A 20,345-nucleotide genomic window follows, 5' to 3' on the forward strand; every position below is an offset into this window, starting at 1 on the left:
ATAATAATAATTTTACATGGATTACCCTAATAATACATCCCACATGCCTTATATTATGTAACACTCTCGGTGGGGTCTGGAACAGCACTCCGTAATTAAACACAGAAATATTTCTGTAAGCCCAACATATGCTAAATGGGACTTATCTACACACACATACACACTTTCAGGTCAGCTTTTGCTGCCAAACTCGTCATAACGGCATCTCACATCTGCGTGTCACATTTTTAGAGCTTTGTATCTTTTTTTTTTTTTAATTTTGGATTGTGGGCTATTATTATCATTGTTGTTATTATCATTCCCCCCTTTTAATTAAAGGATAGTTGATTTACAACGTTGTGCCGATTTCTGCTCAACAGCAAAGTGACCCAGTCATGTATATGTATACATGTTCCCTTTTTTATATTATCTTCCATTATGTTCTGTCCTAAAAGACTGGATCTAGTTCCCTGTGCTATATGGTAGGACCTCATTGCTTGTCATTTGACCATTCTCTGTGGCATCCAGAGAGTTGAATGAGTGGAAGGTACTGAGAGGTGCATTTCAACTCAATTTTAAGCCTGTGTCAATGCTTTTCAATGATAAATCATGCTGTTTCCGAAGGGGGGAGCCCTCTGTTCTACAACTAAATACAAGACCTAAATAATGACTTATTGGGGGATATTTTAGGAGAAATTCAATTATTAGGGAGATGCTGGGCTTAAGAGCTTTTACAGCTCTCGATCTCACTGAAACAGGATACATATCCTTCAGGCCTCATTCTTGGCATTTGTAAAATGGGAACAATGAGTTGAACTTTGTGATGGCTGAGGGTGCTTTTGGCACTAATATTTTCAAGGTTCTTGGCTTCTCTGCGTCTTCTCTTTGTTCCCTGGTTGTTCCCCATCCACCTCTACACATCCTTGTTTGCTGAGTAACCCTTTTCCCATTGTACATGGCAATTTCCTTACAATGTGCAATGAGGGATTAACATGGGCAGCTGGATGGGCAGGCAGAGGTTTTCCCTGTTGTTCCCAAATTGGGAAAAGAGTCATTTTTCAGTAATTATTTCTTGACATCTAAGTTTGTTTTGACTTGTGCAACATCCACGGGCTTCCTGTGAGATTGCTAATGTAGGGCACAGCTCCATCTTCCAGGCATGTTGATAGCTGCCCCTTTCCAGCTCTCTTGGGAAATGAGCTATTTGATGAAATAATTTTTCTTTTTTTGAAAAAACTTTTAAATTTATTTTTACTGAAGTATAGTTGATGTACAGCATTATATAAGTTACAGGTGTACAATGTAGTAATTCCCAATTTTTTTTCTTTGTTTTTTCTAGGGCTGCACCTGTGGCACATGGAGGTTCCCAGGCTAGGGGTCTCATTGGAGCTGTAGCTGCCTGCCTATACCAGAGCCATAGCCACGTGGGATCCGAGCCGCATCTGCGACCTATACCACAGCTCATGGCAATGCCAGATCTTTAACCCATGGAGCAAGGCCAGGGATTGAACCTGCAGCCTCATGGTTCCTAGTCAGATTCGTTAACCACTGAGCCACAGCGGGAACTCCTGATTCTCAGTTTTTAAAGGTTATACGCCATTAATAGTCATTACGAAATATTGGCTATATTCCCTGCATTGTACAGTATATCCTTGTAGTTTATTTTATGCCTAATAGTTTGTACCTCTTAATTTCCCACCTCCATATTGCCCCCCCCAACTTCCTGTTTCCCACTGGTAACCACTAGTTTGTTCCCTATATCTGTGAGGCTGTTTCTTTTTTTGTTACATTAATTAGTTTGTCCTGTTTTTTAGATTCCACATATAAGTGATACAGTATTTGTCTTTCTCTGCCTGACTTATTTCACTTAACATAATACCCTCCAAGTCCATCCATGTTGCTGAAAACAGCAAAATTTCACTCCTTTCTATAACTGAGTAGTATTCCATTTATATCTATACCACATCTTCTTTATCCATTCATCTGTTGATGGACACTTAGGTTGCTTCCACATCTTGGCAGTTATAACGATGCTATGAACATTGGATGCATGTATGTTTTTGAATGAATATTTTTGTTTTTTTTTTGAGATATATAACCAGGAGTGGAATTGCTGGGTCATATGGTAGTTATATTTTTAGTTTTTGTTTCTTTTGTTTTTTGGGGGTTTTTTTTGGTCTTTTTGCCTTTTCTAGGGCCTCTCCTGCAACATATGGAGGTTTCCAGGCTAGGGGTCTAATCAGAGCTGTAGCCGCTGGCCTATATAGAGCCACAGCAACACCAGATATGAACCGTGTCTGTGACCTACACCACAGCTCATGGCAATGCTAGATCCTTAACCCACTGAGCAAGGCCAGGGATCGAACCCGCAACCCCATGGTTCCTAGTCAGATTCACTAACCACTGAGCCATGATGGGAACTCCTATTTTTAGTTTTTTGAGAAACCACCATACTGTTTTCACGGTGGTTGCACTAATTTATATTTCCATCAACAATGTGCAGAGGTTCCCTTTCTCCACATCGCCTCACGAACATTTGTTATTTATGTTTTTAATGACAGCCATTCTGACGTGTGAAGTGATACCTCATTGTAGTTTTGATTTACAGTTCCCTGATAATTAGTGGTGTTGAGCATCTTTTCATGTGCCTGGTGGCCATCTGCATGTCTTCTTTGGAGAAATGTTGATTCAGGCCTTCTGCTCATTTTTTAATGGTTTTTTTTTTTTTTTTTTTTTTTTGCTGTTGAGTTATATGAGCTGTTTGTATATTTTGGATAATAACCCATGACCAGTCATATCATTTGCAAATATTTTCTCCCATTCAGTAGGCCATCCCCATTTTGTTGATGGTTTACTTTGCTGTGCAAAAGCTTTGAGTCTAATTTGGTCCCATTTATTTATTTTATTTTTTTATTTTTTTTGCTTTAGGAGACAGATCCAAAACAATATTGCTCCAATTTATGTCAGAATGTTCTGCTTATATTTTCCTCTAGGAGATTTATAGTTTCCAGTTTTACTTTTAGGTCTTTACACCTTTTAGATTTATCAAAATTCTTAAGCAGGTTAGAGCCAACTACTCCACTCCTAGGCACATGTGCAAAAGAAAGTCTTGCACAGGACTTCAACAGGAGGTATGTACAAAGACCTTTGTCGTAGCACTTGTCACAGTAGCAAAAACCAGGATGTCACCAGGAAAGGTGGTGAATAAAGTGTGGTAAAGCCACCCTATGGGGCATTATTCAGCTGTTCAAATGAAAGAACAGCACAGCATGCCTTAGTGAGGATGAATCTTAGCAACATGATATAAAGTGCAAGGTAACTTCCCAGAGATTATATATAGCAAAGTTACATAGAGTTAAAAAATAAAGCATGTGCGTGCACACACATACGCACAAATACCTGTGGATACAACTAATTCAAAAGTAGAGTAAAGCAAGGATGAACACAGGACTCAGGATAAGGGCTACACTGAGCTGGGGCCCTTAACAGGTAGTTGTAAGAGGTATCACACGATACCCTCAAGTTTCCAGCTTTTGTTTGACGCTGTGGGGTAATTGGTATTTACAATGTTATGACTAATTAATTAACTGACTAATTAAAAGGCAGTCCAGGCATGGACCATAATGATGGTGTGACATGATCCAGGGATTATGACAATTTTAACTCTGTCTTTCTGAGATTCAAAAATAGACAAGAAATAAGTCAGCAGGTGCTTCATGTGCTCCTGATAGACTTTCCAGTGGATCATGTGGATGAGTGTTAGTACATAGATTTCAGGCTGTCTGTTTTGGCTTCATGGAAGAATCTTTTTATTTCTTCTTAGATCCTGATTCTGGCTCAGTAGTTGATGTTGCTAGATATATGAGTTCTTGTTGAAACTGGTCCCATTGTTAAGACGAATCCACATTCCATTAAAATGACCTAGAGTTCTGACTGTGTATTTGTTGATCATTTGGTCATGGTAAGAAAAAGGAGACCTGTTTCTGGAGAGATGACATATTCTAGCTGGGAGAAGAGTGCCTGGGTGAAGGGAGGGCTGGAACCAGTTTGGAGCAGTCAAGATGGAACCTGAGTTGTCTTGGCCAAATAACTAGACTGTTTCCTTGAACTCTTTCTTCTGTCTCTGGCCTTTACAGTATTACTCAGTTTCAACCAAGAATGTCACAAGTTGTGAGGCCTAGCTGTAGGTGTGGGTATTCCCTGATTCCTCAGACACCTACTCTGTTGCCCAGACTCAACCAGTAACTGGATGCACAGACATGACCCAGATCTGAGGTGGAAGATCGTAATTATCTTGTCTACGGCTTATTCTCGCTCAACACGCACAGTATTGGCTCTTAATGCAGAAACGTGTCAAGTGGATTTTGCAATAAAAAAGCAGAGGGTTCAGCTATAGAATTGCATTCATAGTGACAGAAGCCTCCAGCAAAGTTAGAGCTCCCTCCTCTCAGTATGTCCAGCCCACACCTCAGTTACATAGCTCTCCCACCCACTAGCCTCTGAACATTTCACCAGTAGAGCCTATGTCAAGTCTCCAAAGTTCAGAGCAGAGTGTGGATGCTACGTAATTGAGGGAGCATGATGCATTTCACCTTGTCATCAGTGCCCAGGAGCGTGGGACCTCAAAGTGGGGAGAGATTATCGTTGTTTAGAAGGATCCAGGGAAGCTTGGAGAGAAAGGGGTGATTTGGTTTGGCCTTTGAAGTGGTTTTCATGGAAGGAGATGGAGGGGGCAGAATGTGGAAGGTTTGGTTGTGATGGTGGGGTGAGGATATTCAAAGGAAATAGCAACTGGAACTGCATGCCTGCTGACCCACCAGGGTAGACTGATGATAGTCAGTATTGCAGTCCCAGTGTCTACAAGCAGCAGGTCAGCCAGGAGGACAAAGAGGGGATGGGGTTTGGGCGGTAAAGAGGCAGAATGGAAATAAATGTCTGTCCCCCTCTTTATTTCAGCCCTGCGCCAGGATTTTCTGTACATGATCTTACTTGAACCTCACACAACCCTGACTTCGATTTTTAAGAATAGGAAAGAGACTACTTGGAGGGTAATGCAACTTCCTCAGAATTACCCAAGAAGTGAGTAGTAGAGCTGGTGCTGAAATTGAACCCAGACCTCCAAGGTCCTAGGCCTGTGCTCTGTTCCCTCTGCCCTCTTGTCACACTCCCACGTGTAGAGGGTGTGGCCAGTGGAGGTCAAGCGGGGGGGGGGGGGGGGGCAAGGTGGGAGCCATTAGACACATCCAGAGGACTGTGCGTGGGAGGAGCAAGAAGGAGGCTGCAGCCGAAGGCTAGCAGCTCCTTAGGCGGGTGCGTGTCCGTGGTCAGGGACATTCTATTTAGAGTCTTCAAACCTCCACCCTTCATATACAAGAAAGTCCACAGTGGCCACACCCTTGTCATGGGCTTTCTGGGGAATGTTTCTGGAACTGGACAGAGAGCTCAGGTAGGGAAGGAGGGCAAGCCACTGCCCTGGAATCAAGGCCAGAGATGATTTTGGAATTTAGAAGGGAGAGGTTGAGCACAAGTTTTTGGCCTTTGGGGCTGGAGATGAGTAATGTCTGGTTTAGGGGAGGAGCTCCACTCTAGGATGAAAAGGAAGTGACAAAAAAAGAATCAGAGCCAGAAGATGTGGCTGAACAAGTACATGGTTTTAGTCCCATTTCTGTTGAGAGAGGAGCCCAAGTTCTGGTTTCAGGGGGGTCATCCAGAAACATCTGAGTGGTATATTGCTGGATGCAATGTGTGTGGGGGAGAGAGTGAAGACTGGGAGAGGGGAGAGAAGATAGGGACAGAGAGACAGACTGAGATAGAGGCAGAGATAGATAAAAGAAAAACACAGAGATACAGAGATAACACTCTGGAGATCCAGATGCACATAGAAAGCAGAGCAGTAAGAGAATCAGAGAGGCAGAGACATAGGGACAGCGACAGAGAGGGACAGTGACACAAAAACACCTGGTCGATAGTTGTGTTTCATGGAGAAAAACTTCCTTAGAAGGATGGCATTCTGGCCCTTTGGGCCTCCCCAGGAGGTGGGGTTCTGTCCTGAGGTGCTGGACAGTCCTAAGTCTCTGTGCTTTCCTCGCCAACAGGTGGAAACCCCAGGGTAAAAGGCCATCAACTGTATAGACTTTCACAGCATCTCTGCCCTGGAAGAGGCCTTAGCACTGTTTCCCATCCTCCCATCTCAGACCTCTGCTTGCACCCCTCCATTGAACATCCAAAGACCAACCACTTAGTCCCGACTCTCAGAATAGGATTCCTTAGGCTCAGCCATTTCCCTGTGACTTCCAGTTTGGGAGCATCACATAAGCAAATCTGCTGCTGCTTTTCTACTTGGCCTTTCAGATTATCAATAATTATGACCATGTTCCCATATGGTCTCTTTCCTTCAGAACCATCATGGGCAGTTCCTTCACTAGTGTGACCAGTCAGGACAGGCTAAGTTATGCTGTAGAAACAATCCTAAGATTTCAGGGGATGTCGGAAACAAACATTTACTTCTTGTATAAAGAAAAAAATAATAATCTGTTAAAAAAAAAAAGTTGTTCATGACACTTGTTACAGAATGCTATGGCAGACTTTATTCGAGAGTGAGGTGAGTATTTTGATGGGTATCAGGACCATTGTAACAAGGCCTTGCAGAAATTGAACTCCACTCGAAATACATCATGGGCAAGAGGAATTTTATAGCCAAGGATCAGAGTGGGGATCAGTGGATGGAAAATTTCTAGTAAGGAGTAAGGAGGATTCTGGCTAACAGAATCTAACAGGATTCTCCTGAAGGCTGGCCAGGGTGATCACATATCACTTGGGGGTGGGGTGGAGGATGAAGACCTGATCAAATATTGACAGCCATCTGATATGGAGGATGGAGGATTCTGGCTAAACTGACTTGGCAGTATTCTTGCTAAAAGTGGCTAATGCAAATTAGAACACTAAAGCTCAAAAGTCAGTCTACTTGAGACGAGAGCTCACAGGACCCTGAAAAGAATGGTCCAAGGAGTCAATCTTTGTAATTACTCACACTGCTCACTGTAGGTCAGAACAACTTCTCCAACTCATATTCATTCCAGGACCCAGGATGGTCAAGCAGCCTCCTCCTAATGCAGTTCCCACCAAGGTGAGGGGCAGGGGCCAGGGGCGGGGGAGTGGGAGTGGGGGAGAGGGGAAGTGCTGGGAAAAGAGACCAGCAGAGCATGCGCTTTGATGTCTATATGTGACGTAGCACGCCAACGCCGTGGGATCGTCCCACCCACACGCTCCGCGCAGCCTCTACGCGGTGTGCTGGATGCCAGCCAGCCCCGCCTCCGGGAAGCCGTTTACTTGTGCACAAAATGTGCCACCGGCGGGGTCCTGTACAGTAAGCGGGCTACGTCTTGGAGGACTCCCAGGGGGCCGGCTCCCCGCCCCCCCCGCGCGCCATGTTGGTCGTGAAGACCTGGCCGGCGGTCACGAGTCCTTTGGCCTCACCGCTGACCTGCAGTCTGCACCTTCCTGCAGCGCGTGTGTGTCCTGTGGCACCTCCTTGCCAGCAGACCCCTTGGACAGGCCCAGGTGGCCCAGCCAGGGGCCTGGGCGGAGACACGCAAGCCTGAAGGCCTGAAGAAAGGCATCTCAGCCCCAGACAACTTCCTGGGCAGGTGGTAGGCCGCCTCCTGCAGCCTTGGGGAAGGACTCATCATGCAGCACCTGCATCTGGCCCGCGACCTGCAGCCTGCCACCACCTTCACATCCGCCTCATGACCTCTCGCGAGACTGTTCAGACTGGCAGTATTCCCCTGCAGGTTTCTGGGGCCAACTCTGCGCCATCCGTCGCCATCAATACTCGGTGCCTTTTCTTTCCATATTTATTTCAGGACTTTAGAGGCAGCAGAAATGCCCTCGCAGCAGGTACTTATTTGATCGGTGGAGGTGGGGGAGGGAAGAGGACGCCTCAGACTTGTTTTCATTTCTTCAGAGGGAAACTCAAATGCCGCGCCCCTCCCCCAGTTTTTTTAAAATGAACGCATGAAGAGTTAAAAACACGACACAAAACAAAAAATAAAACATTTTCGGTTCTGTTGGTTGAAGAAGAGACCCTGAGTCTCCATATTCTAGTCCTGAAAAACCTTCTAGTGGAGGTGACCCATACCACCTGCAGTCACACTGCATTGGCCAGAGCCTTGTGTCACTGAGGTGGGAAGGAAGATTCTCTGCTCAGGAAGGGGCTGTGAAGATTTGTAAACAACAGTAGAGTTTACCGCAGTGGCTTCTCCCACACTACAGTTTCCAGCTCCCTAAGCTAATCCCTTGTTTAAGGCCCTGCCAAGTGTATTGATGGTCCTCTTGATATTTTGGAATCAGCACTGGACAAGAACCTTGCAGGTGATGCACTAGGTGATGATACCCATGAATGATCATCTTCCATCTTACAGTTACAGCATATGTAGTATGGGTCCGCCAAGTTTACCAAGACCATGGAAGAGAGAGAGAAAGCACACCTTTAATTTGATCTTTATACCTAGATTTTACTGGGCTTATTATTCAGTGATTTAAAAACCGTATCTGTTATTGCTTGGGGTCTAGAAGCAATTGGCTTTTCTGTAGCTCCGAGGTGGGAAAGGGTATCTGATTTTCACTGGACTAAGAATGAATGAGAAATATACCTTTATTGTTTTAACCCCCTAAAATTTTAAGATTTGTCTATTTCGACAGCTCCTGTTAATTATTTTAATACAGAAATTGGTATGAGAGGTAAAGTGCTCTTAAACAAAACCGTAAAATATATGTTATATTAGTGATTGGGAAAAGGTAATGAGAAGCTGAATTGGAGACTGGAAAGATGGAGGTAGAAGTATTTTGTGACAAGGTATTTATAAAGTTGTTTTTTGTGATGACTTGAAAATGCAGATCTTGTGGTTACTGAACTTCTATTCCTGAGAAGAGGTAGGAAAATAGAATTATGGTAGCATGGCTGCATTTGTGAGATGAGCTCAGGAAGTTCTTAGGTGGATTGCAAACCGAAATTGAGAGAGAGTCCAGTCATGTGAGACCCTGCAGTTAGAATAGCATGCTGCTGTAGACACCAAACTATAAGAGATGACAGTCAATAAAGATCTAAGTGGAAGAGGCCCAGCAAAACCTCTTAGTTGAAAAAAAATGACTCAGGGAGTTCCCGTTGTGGCACAGTGGTTAACGAATCCGACTAGGAACCATGAGGTTGCGGGTTCGGTCCCTGCCCTTGCTCAGTGGGTTAACGATCCGGCGTTGCCGTGAGCTGTGGTGTAGGTTGCAGACGCGGCTCGGATCCCGCGTTGCTGTGGCTCTGGCGTAGGCCGGTGCTACAGCTCCGATTCAACCCCTGGCGTGGGAACCTCCATATGCCGCGGGAGCGGCCCAAGAAATAGCAACAACAACAAACGACAAAAGACAAAAAAAAAAAAAGAAAAGAAAAAGACTCAGGGCATATGAAAAGAGCAGACTTCTCATTGATTTTTTTTCCATGTAGTTTCAAGATAGCTGCCATTGGCTTAAGAGAAGCAAGGGAATGAGAACACAAGGAAAAGGACAGATTTGAGAACTATATCTTTTTTTTTTTTTTTTTTTTTTTTGGCTTTGTCTTTCCAGGGCCGCACTCACGGCATGTGGAGGTACCCAGGCTAGGGGTCCAATCAGAGCTGTAGCTGCTGGCCTATGCCAGAGCCACAGCAACGCCAGATCTGAGCCTCATCTGTAGCCTATACCACAGCTCATGGCAAAGCTGGATCCGTAACCTACTGAGCAAGGGCAGCGATTGAATCCACAACCTCATGGTTCCTAGTCGGATTCGTTTCTGCTGTACCACGATGGGAACTCCTGAGAATTATGTCTTAAAAAGAGCTTTGGCTGTGGTCAGTGGAAATAGATCAGAAACCTGTTACTGAGTGAAATGAAATGCCAGAGAAACCATGAGCCCAGTCTAGAATATCTTTGAGGCTTAAAATAACTCTTGGGATGACAACCTTCTCTGAACAGAAAGTAGATGAAGAGAAAGATAGTGTCTGAGGAGGGCATAATCCCTAATACTCACTTCCTAAGTGTCCAAGGAAGGTCATGGCTCCCAAAAGCTGGACCTGGGGTAGTGAGAACAATGGACACGCATTTGCTTCTCTGAGAGGACATTTGTTGCCCTTACCCAGGGCAGGACCCTTCCTGAAGTCTGCCCAGCAGGGTTTCAGAACTGCTCCAGATCTCTGACTCTGGTCTATTTCCCATTCTTTCCAAGCAGGTGTGTTAATGTGGTTATCCTGCCCCTCTTCCTCCATTGTATTTTGGATGTGAGGTGTGGGGGGATAGGGATGGATGGGAAAGAGGGATGTATAATTTGTTCTTTAGATAACATGGGTAGGGTAGTGATTCTCTACTGGGCAGCATTTGACAATGCTTGGAGACATTTTTTTTTGTAAGTTGAAGTACAGTTAATTTACAGTGTTGTGTTAATCTGGAGGCATTTTTGGTTGTCACAACTAGGGGAGGGGTGCTACTGGCATTTAGTAAATACAGGCCAGGGATGCTGCTGAACATCCTGCAATGCACAGAACAACCCCCCACCCCGAGCCTGCCACCAAACAAACACTTGTCTAGTGTAATATATATATATATATATATGTTTTTTCTTATGAGTATTGTCAGTGAGCCTGGTAATTGATTTTGCTTATTGACTTGGCTACTAGGAAGCTCATGATAACAACTGTTCGTTGCTGTTTACTGATGTTCCCTGGTTCATCTTCCTGTTTGACTCTCTTTTGCCTAGGACTTTGATATTTTTTTTCCATCTTCCCCTCCTTCCCCCAGTATTGCATGGACTTTTGTTTGTTGCCTCAAAATACAAAAGTACCTTTAGGGATGAGCTATAGAGTAAATAAATGAATCAAAAGCATTCTTGCTGGAAGGTGGCTGCTATTAAAGGGAAATTGGTGAAACAGTAAGTGTTCTTTCCTTCTATAAAAAGGAAAGTGGAGCTTTGGGTCCTGGTCTGAACATTTACAGAATTGAAACTTGTTTGGGCTTAGGATTTGCAAGTAGCTTTTCTTTTTCATTCTGCAGTTTTACTTACCCCTTTTAAGTTGCTGTTTTAACAATCTAGAGTCCCTTTTACTTCAGCTGGCCTAGGGAGGCAAGAAAACCCTCTCTCCAAAGTCTCTTGGGGAATCACTTCATGCAGATGTCTTTGTCTCAGAAAGAAACTGTCCGGAGGTTAAGTCTCTGCCCACTCCTGAGAAAGCAGCATTCAAAGTTCGTGTTTTTCCTTTTGCTTTTCTGTTTCCAAATACACATCAGTCAGGGAGTCAGGAGATCAGTCACAAACTTGCTGTTTCTGATCTCTGGGAAAACGACTGGGCTGAGAATCCACCCACCTAGATCCACAGTTCTCATCTGTGTACCTAAAGAGTGGGCTAATCCAGAGAAATGTACTTTGTGATGATTTTGGCTGAGAGGAATTTCAGTCACGGCCAAACCATGTATCCAGAAGAAGCTAGCTCTTCTCCTCATAAACGTGGAGGAATTACTGGCTTTGGAGGCTCAAGTCTGGGTCTCTTTGGTGAGAGAAGTGGGTCAGCATGAATTTAGGAGCACTACTGCCTGGCTTCCAGTCCCCGATGCATTCCCCAGTTAAATAAACAATGCTGCCTGCCTCCTTGGGCCTCAGTGTCTTCATTAGCCACAGTGAGATGACAACAATAGAACCATGTGTCCTAAAGAGCAAATGACATATGGCTCATAAAGTGCTGGGCACATCATGCAATGTGTATTCCTGATTGCCTCCCTTAATTGGACTGGACACTGCTGGATTGGGGTGTGACCACCAGAAGGACTGAGCCAGGATGCCCTCACCCAGGGCGCCTGGACCTTCCTTTCTCTTCGTGGAAGAGGCTGGAAAGGAAGCACCCAGCTGCACGCCCCAAGTGGAGTGAGGAAGGGTATGCCACTGTCCTCGTGGGAAGCTTCTGGATAGCCAGCTCTTAATCTGCAGTATTCTCTTCCTCTCCATCGAATCCCTCCTGGGGACACGAGTCCCTTTCCCTTTCTGACTTGCATTTTCTCTTCTGTGAAATTAATAGGTTAAATTAGATCATCTCTAATCTAATGTATTTTGTCCCACCCCATTTTAGATATTTTGTGTTAAATTATAGCAGGATTTCTCAACCTCGGCCTTGTTGACATTACCGGGCAGATAGTTCTTTCTTGTTCTGTATGTTGTAGAATGTTTAACAGCAGCCCTGGCCTCCATCCACATATGTCAGTAGTGTCTCTCTTCCAAGTTGTAACAACCCAAGTAAGTATACCTTCAGTCTGCCAAATGTCCTGGGAGTGGGGGGAGCAAAATGGACTTGGTTGAGGACCATTGACTTGGGGATACCTAAACAATGCTGACCACCTTTGTTGAGTACTTCTTTATGCCAGCCCCAATGTTGAGATTTCCACGCTGGAATCATATTTAGCCCTCATAATATCCTTGCAGAATAGGTATTAATAGCCTCTGTGTAGCACATGAAGGTGTTGAGCTACGAATAAATGATGAAGCTGGGATTTGAACCCATCCCAACTTCAGAGCTTGTAGTGCTTCACCACTTTATCTTTTTTTTAAATTAAAATTGTTTTTAAATTGAAGTGTAGTTGATTTACAATGTTGTGTTTAGTTTCAGGTGTGTCCCTCAAAGTGATCCGGTTATACATACATATATATCTATTTTTTTCAGATTCTTTGCTCTTATAGGTTATTACAAAATACTCAGTATAGTTATAGTTCCCTGTGCTACACAGTAGGTCCTTGTTGGTTATTTTATATGTAGTAGTGTTCATAAATTAATCCCCAAACTCCTAATTTATCCTCCCCCTTCCCCCTGTGGTAGCCATGAATTTCTTTTCTTTTCTTTTTTTTTTTTTTTTTTGTCTTTTGTCTTTTTGGGGATGCACCCATGGCATATGGAGGTGCTCGGGCTAAGGGTTGCCTTTGTCACAGCCACAGCAATGCAGGATCCAAGCAGTGTCTGTGACCTGCAACACAGCTCATGGGAACGCCGGATCCCTAACCCACTGAGCAAGGCCAGGGATTGAACCCGCATCTTCACAGATACTAGTCGGGTTCGTTAACCACTGAGCAGCAATGGGAACTCCAATAGCCATACATTTGTTTTCTATGTTGGTGGGTCTGTTTCTGTTTTGTATGTAAGTTCATTTATATCAGTTTTTGGATTCCACATGTAAGTGATATTATATATTTGTCTTTGTCTGGTTTACCTCATTTAGTATGATAATCTCTAGGTTATCCATGTTGCTGTAGATGATATTATTTCATTCTTTTTTATGGCTGAATATGTCTTCTTTGGTGAAATGTCTATTTAGATATTCCCAATATGTCTTCTTTGGTGAAATATGTCTTCTTTGGTGAAATGTCTATTTAGATATTCAGCCCTTTTTTTATTGAGTTTTTGTTCTTTTGATACTGAGTTGTATACATTTGGAGTTGTATTATCTATTTGTGTATTATGGAAATTAATCTCTTGTTGGTCACATCATTTGCAAATGTTTTCTACCATTCTGTTGGTTATCTTTTCATTTTATTTATGGTTTCCTTTGCTGTTCAGGAGCTTTTTTTTTTTTTTTTTTTTTTGCTATTTCTTGGGCCGCTTCCGCGGCATATGGAGGTTCCCAGGCTAGGGGTTGAATCGGAGCTATAGCCACTGGCCTACGCCAGAGCCACAGCAATGCGGGATCCGAGCCGTGTCTGCAACCTACACCACAGCTCACGGCAACGCCGGATCGTTAACCCACTGAGCAAGGGCAGGGACCGAACCCGCAACCTCATGGTTCCTAGTCAAATTCGTTAACCACTGCACCACGATGGGAACCCCTGTTCAGGAGCTTTTAAGTTTAATTAGGTCCAATTTGTTTATTTTTGTTTTTATTGCTATTACTTTAGGAGATGGATCCAAAAAGAAATTGCTATGATTTATTTATTTATTGCATTTTAGGGCCACACCTGTGGCATATGGAGGTTCCCAATCTAGGGGTCGAATTTGGAGCTACAGCTGCTGGCCTACACCACAGCCATAGCAACATGGGATCCAAGCTGCATCTGCGACCTACACCACAGCTCACGGCAGTGCCAGATCCTCAACCCCCTGAGTGAGGCCAGGGATCGAACCTGCAACCTCATGGTTCCTAGTTGGATTCATTTCCGCTGTGCCACGATGGGAACTCCATATTGCTGTGATTTATATCAAAGAGTGTTCTGCCTATGTTTTGCTCTAGGAATTTTATAGAATCTGGTCTTACATTTAGGTCTTTAATTTAATTTGAGTTTATTTTTGTTTGTGGTGTTAGAGAATGTTCTAATTTTGTTTTTTACATGTAGCTGTCCAGTTTTCCCAGAACCATTTATTGAAGAGACTGTCTTTTTTCCATTGTGTATTCTTGCCTCCTTTGTCATAGATTAATTGACCTTTGGTGCATGGGTTTATCTCTGGGCTTTCTGTTCTGTTCCATTGATCTATATTTCTATTTTTGTTTCAGTATATACTATTCTGATTATTGTGGCTTTGTAGTATAGCTTGAAGTCAGGGACCCTGAGTCTTCCAGCTTTTTTTTTCTTTATTATGTCGAAGTATGTTTTCTCTATGCCCACTTTGTGGAGATTTTTATCATAAATGGATGTTGAATTTTTTTTTAATTACTCGATTACATTTGTAGTTGTACAGTGATCCTCACAACCAAATTTTATAGCATTTCCATCCCAAATCCTCCCATCCCATTTGGAAACCATAAGTTTTTCAAAGTCTGAGAGTCAGTATCTGTTCTGCCAAGAAGTTCATTGTGTCCTTTTTTTTTTAGATTCCACATGTAAGTGATAGTATTTGCTGTTGGTGTCTCACTGTCTAAGTGACTTCACTTAGCATGATAATTTCTAGGTCCATCCATGTTGCTGCATATGCCATTATTTCTTTCCTTTTAATGGCTGAGCAATATTCCATTGTGCATATGTACCACATCTTCTTTATCCACTTTTCTGTCAATGGGCATTTAGGTTGTTTCTATGTCTTGGCTGTTGTATATAGTGCTGCAATGAACATTGGAGTACATGTGTCTTTTTGAGTCATGGTTTTTTCTGGATAGATGCCCAGGAGTGGGATTGCTGGATCAAATGGTAATTCTACTTTTAGTTTTCCACAGTGGTTGCACCCATTTACATTCCCACCAACAGGGTGATAGGATTCCCTTTTCTCCACACTCTCTCTGACATTTATTGTTTGTAGACTTTTTGGTATTGGCCGTTGGATATTGAATTTTATTAAGAAGGTTTTGCTTCATTTTTAAAAATTTTTAGAAATATAGAAGTCTTTTGAAAAGTATGGCGGTATAGTTTATTTAGTAGGAATACAGAATTTGGAAGCAGACAGACCTCATTTAGAAGATCACTTCTGGAGTTCCCGTCGTGGTGCAGTGGCTAACGAATCTGACTAGGAACCATGAGGTTGTGGGTTCGATCCCAGCCCTTGCTCAGTGGGTTAAAGATCCAGCGTTGCTGTGAGCTGTGGTGTAGGTTGCAGATGCGGCTCGTGGCTCTGGCATAGGCTGGCAGCTACAGCTCCGATTCAACCCCTAGCCTGGGCACCTCCATATGCCGTGGGAGTGGCCCAAGAAATGGCAAAAAGACAAAAAAAAAAAAAAAAAAAAAAGATCACTTCCAAGTGGATGAGCTGGTCATCATCTCCTTACTGAGCTCTATTTCTTCTATTGCTCAATTGAAGATAATACCAACTTGTACGTCATTGGAGGATAAAATGAGGCAGAGACACACCTGGCATACCAGGTCCTTCTCCAGCTAAGGAATATGCTTAGCAACAGTGGAGAACACTGTTGACATTGCTTTCATTCCTTCCCTGCAGCTCTGGGTGTGGCTTCAGCAATTCTGGAGTGTTTGAAAACATCATTCCATAGTGTATCACCTCATTCCTGGGATCATCCTCTCTTGGATGGCTAGGCCTTTCTTATATCCATCCAGACCAGCATAGACAGAGGTCATCAGAAAGTCTGTACTCAATACAGCCAGAACTGAAGTAGTCATGCTGCCTGTTGTCTACTTCTCCATTGTGTCCCCTTTTTCAGTGACCCTGGTCACCTAAGCCAGGACTCTGGGAGTCATTCTTGATGTCTCCAAGCTCCTCACTGCCTGTAGCCAAGCAGTAACTGGCTCTATCCGATGTACTTGCTGAGACCTACCTGCGTTTGTCTACATCTTCCATCCTCTCTGCCTTTCTTTCCTGGCCAGGTCATCATACCTTGCATTCGGGTGCTGAAAGTGCTTTCAAACCAATCTCATTGCCTCCACACTTTTCCTCACAATGCATCCTGAAAGTGCAGCCAGAATAATCCTCTCGGCTATGCACCTGACCAGGTCTCTTCATCATTATTCTCAGGATAAATGCCATTTCCTTAACCAGCACTGGAGCCCTTCTCATTCTGGCTCCATCTTCTCTTCACCTTCAGCTTTGGCCTCTCTCCCCACTGTTTTCTCAGTTTCAGTCATATGGAACCACACACAATTCTCAAAGGGGCTGTGCTCTCCCTTCTCTTTAGCTTTCTGCATGTGTTTTCTCCTCACTTCCGTGTTACTTTTGCTCTGGCTTAGATAACTCCATCAAGCCTCAGCTTAGATCTCCTGGCCTCTTGGGATCCTTCTCTGGTCCCTAAACTTGACCAAGAACCTCCATCAGCTTCCCCACGAAGGCAGTTACTATACTGTGCCATCATCATCTGTGGACAGTTCTCTCTCCCCCACTAGCCTACCATTTTTCTAATCCCCAGTACCCAGCATGAGCCTTGCTATAATAAAATATAAAAATTGTTTTAAAGACAACTGAATGATACTCAGTGTTGCATCAGTTAAAGAGTGGCTGTCGGAAAGAAGGAGAAAACCAAAGCAGTGAGTTAATAGAAACCGACAAGTAGGAACTGGTCCTAAAATTGGCTCAGAGACCCCTCTTTTCATCTTGAAATCTCCAGGATTTCAACAGGAAGATTATCCTGTTTGGTAGAAATGTGACTCAGGTAACTTTGACATTAAGGTAAACAACCATCTTCTTATCTGACAAGGACCTCCTGTTCCTTTTTGTGGTATGAATGTCAGATGGAAAAGGTTAGAGAACCAAGAGCTGTATGACCTAGGATTCACTTTTAACTTAGCTCTCAGAGAATTTATGAATGAGTCTTTTGGATGATGTAATTTGAAAAACTAGGTGAGCTTTTGCTATGCTTTAGAGGAGGATTTCTCAACATTATTGACTTTTCGGGTCAGCTAATTCTTTGTTGGCGGGGATAGTCTGGGCATTGTAGGATGTTTTGCAGCATCCCTGGCTTCTACTCACTACATGCTGGTGGTGCTTTGTGGCATTGTGACAACCAAAAATGTCTCTAGACATTGCCAGATGTTCCCTGTGGAGACAAAATTGTCCCTGCTTGAGAATCACGCCCCATAAGAATTAGAACTAGAGCCCACCTGATGGAGCCAAGGGAACACAGGATGAGAGCTGGGTTTAAAGTTCATTGCCAACTTTGCCATTTATAGAAGTTTTTTTTTGTTTTTTGTTTTTTGTGGTTTTTTTTGGTTTTTTTTTTTTTTTGTCTTTTTAAGGCCACACACGTGGCAAATGGAGATTCCCAGGCTTGGGGTCCAATCAGAGCTACAGCTGCCAGTCTACACCATAGCCATAGCAACGCCAGCTCCAAGAGGCATCTGTGACCTACACCGCAGCTCCCAGCAATGCTGGATCCTTAACCCACTGAGTGAGGCCAGGGATCGTATCTGCGTCCTCATGGATACTAGTCAGATTTGTTTCCTCTGAGCCATGACAGGAACTCCAGAAGATGTTTTTTAATAAGTTCAATATGAATTCAATATTAGCATGTTTGACTTTGGGGAAGTTTGACCTCTGTAGATAAACGCCTTCTCATCTGAAGTAATGGAGCAATGCAAGTCCAGAATATGGTGACTCCTTCCAAGTTCAGTTTTGGTCTTAGGACTGATGAAGGCGGTGGAGGAGCTCAGGACTGAGGATCTATGGTCGGGCAGCTACAATCAGCCAATAAGATTCAAGCCTCTGCGTGCTCAAGACAGCATGTCTCCACAGGCCAACCCAGCTGCCTCCCTTAGAGCGTCTCATGATGTCCCAGGATGGAGTGGCTAATTCAGTCACTTTTGGCTGTTCTCCTCTCCAGCAGCTGAGACTGTCAGAGCTGGAAAGTGCTTGGAAACATTTGGTCTGAGGCCTTTGTTAGAGAGGGAGAAATTGAGACTCAGAAGAGGGAAGAGACTTAGCTGAGGTCACACAGTATGTTAGAGGAAGACCTCTAATTGACCAGGTTTCTTTCTTTTTTTAATTTATTTTTAAATTTCATTTTCTTTCCTTTTATTTTTTTCTTTTCATGTCTGTACCTGCAGCATATCTATGTTCCCAGGCTAGGAGTCACATTGGAGCTGCAGCATCTGGCTTACACCACAGCCACAGCAGCAATGGATCTGAGCCACATCTGCAAGCTCCACCACAGCTTGGAGCACTGCTGGATCCTTCACCCACTGAACGAGGCCAGGAATTGAACCCACACTCTCACTCAGAGACTGTGTTGGGTTCTTAACCTACTGAGTCACAATGGAGACTCCATTTTTTTTTTTTTAAACTGCTTCGTTGAGGTATGATTGACAAGTGAAAATGTGTACTTATTTAATGTATGTAACTCTGTTGGTTTGGGGATCAAGTATGTGAAACCATCACCCTCATCAAGGCCATAGGCCCATTCATCACCTCCCAAAGTTTCCTGCTTGTTTATTATTATTATTATTATTATTATTAATTATTATTATTATTAATTTTTTGTGGTAAGAATACTTAACATGAGATCCACCCTCTTGGCAGATTTTAAGTATACAGTACAGTGTTGTTAGCTGTGGGCATGTTGCTGTGTAGAACTCTAGGACTTCTTATCAGTTGCAGGCTTCTTGGTTCAGAGTCTGGTAGTCTGGTGTTCTTTCTCCCACTCTGTGCTGTCTCACTCTGGAAGCCTCCCTGTGTTCACTTCTTGGCTGAAGTCTTCATTGCACTGAATCTTAATATGTCTTTGGTTTTACACTTCTGTATCTCGATTTCTGATTGGTGAACATAAAACTATAACTCTTTAGCAAGAAATAGTGTGTTTACTTTACCTCCCAAAAGGCTTTTAATTGAGTTTGACCCAGTGAAATGAAATTCATAGTAGGACTCTGAGGCACTGGGCTAGGTTTAGAAAGAATTTTGGAATAGCCAGTTCTTTTTGGAGAATTCCCATCTTTGGCGGTCATGTAGTCAGTCTACCATTGTCTACAGAGAGTTGCACACTGGGGTTGTTTCCCATCGTGTGACTTACAGGAAAGAACCTGGGCTTTGGACATTGGTTCAGATTCCAGCTATACCTCTTTATAGGTGTCTGAGTTTACCACAAGGATAACACCATTTTTGAATGGTACCCATGGGTCACTTTACATGCATTATCTTGTTAATTCTTATGACAGCTATGGGAAGAAGGGTTCACAGGTTGTGGAGAAGAAAACTGTGTCTCAGAGAGTTTAAGATACAAAGTTACATTGACTAGCAAAGTCAGAAGTGGTGGAGTGAGAAGTTTAACCCAAGGCATTCGGGCTCCAGAGTATAAATGGCCAAACTGAGATTAAAAAATAATAATTAGGGATAACATAATTTCCTGGAACTTCACTTTTTTAATATGCTAAATTGGGATGATAATATATCCTTAGAAGTATTGCTGGGAGAGTTAAATAAAATAATGCCTATACATCACCTGGTACCCACTGAGTGTTTGATAGATGGTTAGTCTTCTCTTGAGCTCACTTTAGTTTAGTGTCAGTTATGAGTTATTAAGTGCTAACTTGGTGTGGGCAAACTGCTAAATGAGTTGACATTTGTAATTTCATACATTTGCAGAAGCTATGCGAGGAAGGTCAGAACTATTTCCCCCATCTGCACTGAGCAAATTGAGGCAAAGAGGCATGAAGGAAACTGCAGAGTCAAACAGGGAGGAAATGGCAGAGTCAAGCTTTGTATTCATGCCTGGCCAACCCCAAAGCGGCACTCTTGCCCCCTTGGCTGTGCTCACCCACTAACTCTCAGAGCCGCAAATGAGCTTTAGAAAATCTCAGATGCTCCATGCCATCCCCTTGTCATGCTCTTCATCCTAGGAGACTAAAGTAAATGAAAAGTTCATCTTAATTAGTAAATCTCTTACTGTTGGTTCCTTGAGGACCATCTGAGTTCTATTAAGCCTTGAGGGTGCTGGAGTCAATTCTTGCTTAT

General features: G+C 43.3%; 1 long non-coding RNA gene across 6 annotated transcripts in view; it reads left to right on the plus strand.

Moving 5' to 3' along the window:
• Positions 1–7,224: 7,224 nt before the first annotated feature.
• The window catches only part of LOC146407169 (uncharacterized), a 190,738-nt gene continuing 177,617 nt past the window's right edge, over positions 7,225–20,345 (plus strand). For 5 of the 6 annotated variants that reach the window (XR_014825993.1, XR_014825995.1, XR_014826000.1 and 2 more), the window contains exon 1: positions 7,236–7,875. This is a non-coding gene — a long non-coding RNA (uncharacterized LOC146407169). Of the gene's footprint in view, positions 7,876–20,345 lie in introns of all 6 variants that reach the window. The other variant, XR_014825998.1, reaches the window with a different exon arrangement.

This window comes from Sus scrofa, chromosome 1 (assembly GCF_054392235.1).
Source record: "Sus scrofa isolate SSC_HxYL_T2T_F1_AM1 chromosome 1, Sscrofa_HxYL_maternal_Yorkshire_Landrace_v2.0, whole genome shotgun sequence".
Lineage (NCBI taxonomy): Eukaryota > Metazoa > Chordata > Mammalia > Artiodactyla > Suidae > Sus > Sus scrofa.